The sequence below is a fragment of the Lynx rufus genome, unplaced genomic scaffold (assembly GCF_022079265.1).
Source record: "Lynx rufus isolate CCGP_SWC_20201006 ecotype Redwood Valley unplaced genomic scaffold, mLynRuf1.p SCAF_6, whole genome shotgun sequence".
In the NCBI taxonomy this organism is placed as follows: domain Eukaryota; kingdom Metazoa; phylum Chordata; class Mammalia; order Carnivora; family Felidae; genus Lynx; species Lynx rufus.
This window is the reverse complement of record NW_025814878.1, coordinates 125,868,133-125,874,341: the sequence shown is the minus strand read 5'-3', so window position 1 is coordinate 125,874,341 and position 6,209 is coordinate 125,868,133.

Genomic DNA, 6,209 nt, shown 5'->3' with positions numbered 1-6,209 from the left:
CATGCAGTGTCCACACTGTCAGCTCAGAGCCTGACTCAGGGCACGTTCCCACGAACCATGAGATCATGACCTGAGCTGAAATCAAGAGTCAGATGCTTAACCAACTGAGCCACCCAGGTGCCCTTAAGAGCTCATTTCTAAGCACCGTGAGAGTAGCATGCCCCCATGCCCATATGGAACACCACAGACCACGGTCAAGGCCACCAATGCCAGCTAGCACAGCCAAAAGAAAAGTAGAGCTATTTAGTGAGTGGCATCCATCCTTGATGAGAAGACTGTTCTCCTGCTCCCAAACCCAGGTGCCCACGTGCAAATTGGTGCATCGGCCTGCTGACCTTGCACTCAGGGAGCCCGGGAGAATGGCAGAAGAGCTGCCATAGTAACATCCAGCAAAACGAGGAGTGGGAGAATGACAGAGGTGAGGAAGAGCACAAGAATCCACATGTGCAGAACCGCCCTAGAAAGCTAGAGCCACACGTCCATGGACTTTGAGAAATAGCACAGTTGTTTCGGCTCAGTGGTCACAATCCATTCAAGAACTTTTAAAGTGTTTCCCCTGGCATGGATCCCACGTGGATTCTGAACTGGATCTAGGATGTTACAGCGTGTTTTCCTGTGCTTAATTGTTCAGGAGGAGACGGGCAGTGTTGCCCAGGGAGCTCATGTGGGTAGCGAGTGAATATCAAATTTCCATTAACCATTTTCAAACGCTGAAAATAGCTTTATGTCTCTGAGGGACTCCAGGCTGGGACATTGCTTTAGTCTTTTTCTTTAGACTTTCTCTGATGAGAGCAATCCTATAGCTTTGCCCTCTTTCTCAACAATCACATTTGAAAAGTCACAAAGGCTTACTGAGAAAAATGGTTTCTCTTCTTTAGATGCACCTTCCAGAACGTTCTGACCAGCAGTCAGAACAGGATGCAAATGCTTTCAGTACCTGCCCCAAAGTAGCATTTTCAGCCCAATAATAACTCAGGATGCACCTGCTAAAGGGGTTCCGATGGTGGCATTTTAGTTTCTGTATTAACAGAATGTTCTGTGGGGTCCTCTTCCCAAAGTGACAACATACCGGGGTTTCATTTTACTCTCAGAACGTGGAAAATGCAAGCTGTAGTTTCCCTGTCATAGCAATTCTTCCTATTTCAGCTTTGATTGCACTCACTGGGATGAGGACAGCTTTGCAAACCATAGGCTTTGTCACACACCCCTTGGGCTGCTGTTGGGATAAGGGCACAGCTCCTTGAAGGCTACAGATTTACAGTAAAAGGGCAGTCTAGCAACACTATTTGTCAGTAGTAGGAATACTGATACCAGCCTTCGTGCCTGTAGCCTTATCTGTTTGGGATAAGGCTGTGATTGTAAGGGTGTTCTCTGAAGGAAAACCAAATGACTATGGCTTTTCATTTAATCCTTCATGCATTCGTTCAACAAACATGCGTAAGTACCTGCACCAGACATGATGTTCACAACCCTTACCCCACGGAGTCTACAGGGGAAGGCTTATACCAACAAATAATTACTGTTCCGTTCAGGGGTATGGAGAGAAAGGACAGCTATTATGAGGGCATAGTGTGGGGTGAGGGCTAACCCCTCCTGGGGGGTCAGAAAAGCCTTCCCTAAGAAAGTTGTATTCACTTCACGTTGTAAAAATTCCAGTTCTCCATTCTTAAGCCTTCTTGAGCTGGAAGTCAGGCTGCTGAGAGATGGGGCACTCCAGCAGGGGCACTCGTAGCTGCCGCCATATGAAGTGGCACCTCTGTTCCACATGAGGGCTGGGAATTCACAGAGAGTCATGCCAGGTACAGGGAAGAGCCCGATGGATATTTGGGAAAGAGTAAGTCATTTAGTCTTCCTGGAGCCTGGGAAAAGAACATGGGTCAGAAGATGGGCTCCTTCACCCAACACTTGTTGAGTGTCTACTATGTGCCAGGCATTTGGGTTCTCGGGAGAGAGCGGGGAACATGACAGATATGGCTGTCCTTCACAGGGCTTATTGATGGAGAAGAGGGCCAATTAACCAACTTAACCCATGTGTCTGCAACAAAATGACATCAAATTGTGGAAAGGGATGTGCGGAAACCAAACCATGCAGTGACAGAGACAATGTGGTGAGCAGAGGGAGGCGGCTCCAGAGGGATGCATAGGGAAGGTGGCCCTGGAGTCGGTGATGTGGGGGCAAGAGACCTGAGGGCGCAAGGTGGCCAGTCACAGGAAGAGAGAGGAAATGAGCCTGGGGCACCACAAGTGCAAAGGAGGGAATCTCGTGGAGGGTGGTAAGAATCATCCAGAATGGGAGCAGAGGGCACAGCAGTAGGTCAGGAGGCTGCATCTTTCCTCAAGGCCCTCGGAAGCCGAGGCAAGGAGCTGGGGCTGCATTCTAAAAGAAAAGGAAGCCACTGAAGGAAGTTAAGTGACAGTTTTAGGATTTCAGCAGTTCTAGCTGCTGTGTGAAAACCTGTGAAGCCTGGAGGGACTCAGTGGCAGACCACGTGCGAAGTGATACTGCGGGTCGTGGCAGGGAGTAAGTTGTTGGAGATGTGTTTCAGACATGGAAGTGACTGAGCCTCCTGGTGTGAGGTGGGGGCCGGGGTGGGGACTGAGACGCAGCATTAAGGGAAAGGGAAAGGGAAAGGAAGCCGTGCAGCTGTGAGCAAACCCCAGGGAAGCGGCGCTTACCGAGGTGGCGAAACTGAAAGACAAGCGCATCACTGTGGGGAGTCACGAGTTTGGTCTCGGCCACGCTTGTCAGAAAAACGAACGGCGGTGGCAAATAGGTAGGGAGAGCTCAGAGAAAGGTCTCAGCCGGTGTAAGCACTATGGAGTCGTCATCGTGGGGGTGTCTAAAGTCATGGCTCTGAGTGAGGTCACCCAGGGTGGTTGGGGGGAGTGTAGCCAGAGGAAAAGTGGGTTGGAGGCTAAGCTCTGAGAAGCTGACACGGAGGGGTGGAGGAGTGGCGGGTAACCGAGGGGGCACATGGGAGAAACTGCCACCAGTCTCCATCCTGAGTGGATCCAGATGTGGCCAATGGTGATTGGACCAAAGCTGCCAGGAAGCCCAGTGAGATGAGCAGAGCAAAGCGCTCCTCTGACTAGCCAAGTGGACACCTTTGGTGACTTTGGTGTCTGGTGGGTGAGGGAGCCACAGAGGCCTGGCTCAAGAATGAATGGAACGTGAAATGCAGATAATTCTTGAAAGATTTTCCTATGAAGGAAAAGTAGGGAATTGGGATAGTAGCTGGGAGATTGTGAGGTCAAGAAGGGATGTGTTTTATCTTTAAGTTCGGAGATCTAAAGTATGTTGTATGTGCACGGAAAGGTCTAGGAGAGACGGAGCAGTTCATAACCCATGCGGGGGAGAGAGAGAGAGAAGACAATGGAAGCAGTGAAGCCCTTGGGGAGGTGAGCTGAGATAGGGTCAGTTTCCTCTAGCTGCTCTTACAAACCACCATGAACTTGGGGGCTTAAATAGCGCACATTTATTCTCTTACAGTTCTGCAGGTCAGAAGTCCGAAATTAGCTTTACTGGACCAAAGTCACATTGTCAGTAGGGCCAAAGAGCCCTCTTGGAGTCCCAGGAGAGAAGCCGTTTCTTTGCTTTTTCCAGTTTCCAGAACTACATTCTCAGCTCACTGTCCCTTCCTCCACCTTTAAAGCCAACCGTGGAACAGCTTCAAATCTCTCTCTGCTCTGGTTGCCTCCTGCACTCCTTCTGTAGTCAAACTTCCCTCTGCCTTTCCCTTATTAAAAAACTTGTGATTACATTTCAGGCCTACCTAGATATTCCAGAATAATCTCCCCAGCTCGAGATCCTTAATCTCATTACATCTGCAAAGTCTCTTTTGTCCTATAAAATCACACTCAGAGGTCCCAGGGATTAGGACCTGGATATCTGTCTGGGGAGGTGGGTGGAGGGGGTGGAGGGAGCCACGGATATGCTCTAGAGCACTGCAGAAGACTGGCCTTTGTAAGGAGGGGGATACTTCCTTCACTTGTATAGCCACAGGGAAGAAGGGGAAGGGGCCACGAGGGTGTGTATAGATTTGGTGGCACAAACATGAGAGAGTTCACGCTTTGGGCTTCAGTTTCCTGAGAGCAGTATGAGGTCAAGTTCAACTGAAAGGGTGAAGAGGGGAGTGGAGGGAGGTTGTTGGTAGAGGTAAACATGGCTGATTGGGAAGCCAAACTATGTCTCAGGCCTTGCCAGAGTCACTGCAAGAGAGCATGGCAAGACATCAAGTATGAGAATCCATGGGATCCAATTTGGTCGGGAGGCAAGGGAACACAGCGATGTGGATTGTAAGGAGACTGTGAGCAGACGTGGTCTGGAGCTCAGAAGTCATGATGAGGGGACACTGAGCAGTAGACTATAAGTACAAGAGGCATTGGGCAGAGTGGGATGCCTTTGATTTGGATTCCGGACACAGTGCAGTTTCAGGTTATATAATAAGTTCCAGGGTTTCCCTTTGGGAAGGAATCACTGAGGGACAGATAGATGGGCCATCTGAAGACACCAGGAATGAAGACAGGAAGGTGGTGGCCAGGAATACGGTGAGCCAGGAACCAAATCTTCCATGAACAACAGGGGGAACCACCTGGAAGAGGTTAGATGACAAAAGTGGGCGGGTGACAAGGACTGGAAGAGCAGTGGATGCCATACCCAATGGCATCACTTGAATGGCAGCTAGGGGTTTTGCAAGAGGAAGGGGGAGAGACAGTTTGGGAGGAGCAATGGGGAGCAAGGAAGCCATCTTTCAAGGTGTGAAAGAATAAATAGCTAACATTTGGGAGGGCTCCTCTGTTTCTGTTTGTATTACGATAAGGAAAGAAACGTGTGCCACTCTTGTGTTGGAACTTCCTGATAGCACAGGTGGAAGAGTTTGTATGAGATTGGGGGGAGCATCAGGATAAGAGTCTGGCAATAATAGATTATTGGAGAGGATCCCTGGACTTCCAGTGGTGAGTTTCACAATGATACAAAGCACATGGAATCTCATCACAGAGGGCCTTGAGTGGCAAACTAAGCAATCTGTGTTTGACCATGTTGGGGGGGAGGGTGTGTGTGTAGGGGAAGGTATTGAGCAGCAAACTATCATGGTCAAAGGTAGGCTTTAGGAAAAATAATTTTCCTTATGTGTGAACAAAGGAGGCCCTTAGAAAACTACTACAGTAGGCCAGGATTAAAGTCTGATGAGAGTATGGATACTTACAATGGTGGAAAGAAAGGATAGATGCAGGAAGTGTGGTTGGTTTGAATTATAGGAGATAAAGGAAACGAGGGAGCATGTGAGAGATGATTCCCATTTTTCAAGCTTAAGTGGTTGGGAGAAAAGGTTTTGAAGGGAATTGATAGTTTGGTATTTGGCAAAGCATGGTTAAAGGTTTAGTGGCGGCTGACCCAAAGTCTGGAACAGAGTAATGACAGGTGAATCACTGGGATCTTCCGCTGTTGCCATGTTGAATGCCTGGAGTTTCCCAGATTGAGGACAATCAAGGACCAAGCAGGATCCCAGGAAGCAACCCAGTGATTCTGCCTAATTTAGCTTCAGGCCCCCAGGGCAGAGACCAAAACTTCAATAACCATATGCAACAAGACATGTGTGCAGGTATGAACTGTGAGGTGCCCAAGCCCAGGGAATACCTTTTACTGGTTCCACAAGGGGGGCAACCAGAGTAGGGGTGCTGTCATTCACCTTAGTGCAGGGAGTGCACAGTAGGACGCCAGCCACCCTTTTGAAGATGAGCCCTGCGGGACTTGTTTGAAAGAAGCCACTCTGACCTCTCCTTCTCACCCCAAAGTTAAGGCAGGGCGGGGATAACAGGCCACGGTTTCACTTGGAAAGTGGGTTTCATCACACTTCTGACTGAGCTCAGGCCCAGAATCACGGTTGAGGTCTGGCCAAGCATTTGACTCATTCAGGTGCAAACCCCACCCACTTTTGCTCAATCCCCTCCATTCTGCTGACAGCCGCTCTTTTCTTCCTTTAGCCTGAAATCCCGGGGTCTTTGTGTGTGTGGCTACGATTAACCGACGCTGACATTCCCATCTGTGGCTTCCCTGCACTAGTCACCTTACTGTGGGCTGAGCGGGCCCCGGGACGTGCTGGCGGCCGGGACCACTCACCTTTTCCCCCCTGGCGCTGGGGGTAGGAGGACCACGGACGGGCGCGCGCGGACTCAGCCTCCGGCGGGCAGCGGGCGCGCGCCAGGCG